This window comes from Anopheles ziemanni (assembly GCF_943734765.1).
Source record: "Anopheles ziemanni chromosome X unlocalized genomic scaffold, idAnoZiCoDA_A2_x.2 X_unloc_53, whole genome shotgun sequence".
Taxonomy (NCBI): Eukaryota; Metazoa; Arthropoda; class Insecta; order Diptera; family Culicidae; genus Anopheles; species Anopheles ziemanni.
Window position 1 is genome coordinate 75001 of NW_026689822.1, and position 590 is coordinate 75590.

At 51.0% G+C, this 590-nt stretch overlaps 1 non-coding gene across 1 annotated transcript; it reads right to left on the reverse strand.

Moving 5' to 3' along the window:
- Positions 1–220: 220 nt before the first annotated feature.
- On the reverse strand, positions 221–375 carry LOC131292387 (5.8S ribosomal RNA). Its single transcript, XR_009190034.1, has one exon. It is a non-coding gene; the product is annotated as a 5.8S ribosomal RNA (ribosomal RNA).
- Positions 376–590: the final 215 nt, after the last annotated feature.

Below are 590 nucleotides of genomic sequence, written 5' to 3' on the forward strand. Positions count from 1 at the left end.
AAACACCACCACAGACACCACAAGCACGCCTTCTCCTCGTACTTCCGCCTCACGCGGGAACACGGACGCTCTAAATACTTCGAATTCCAATGCCAGTATATTGTAAACCACGGGTTCTTTAATGCTAGCGGGTCGTCGCGACCCTAGTTAACATCATGGTGCACGTCTCGTGACGGGTGTCACGGCGTAGTTAAATGTATGCGATACATTTCTCAAATATAAGCGCTCAGTCATCTGTACATCATGGTAGGTTCCCACGACGTGCAATATGCGTTCAACTTATCAATGTTCATGTGTCCTGCAGTTCACATTATGACGCGCAGTTAGCTGCGGTCTTCATCGATCCATGAGCCGAGTGATCCACTGCCGAGGGTGACTAACTTGCGTAAGCCGCCGCTGTGCGCGTATACCCGTTCCCCGTAGGGAGGAGCAAGCCGCCGCTTAGAGACGAAGCATAAAGTGTCCTCATTCCACATAGGGTAAGCTGGATGAATCCATTTTACCCAGGACGGCCGAAGCGGCGTGGACCAGGGTAGAACTGAACCTTATACTTCACACCACAGTAAGTCTACGTGTCCTCTTCCACATAG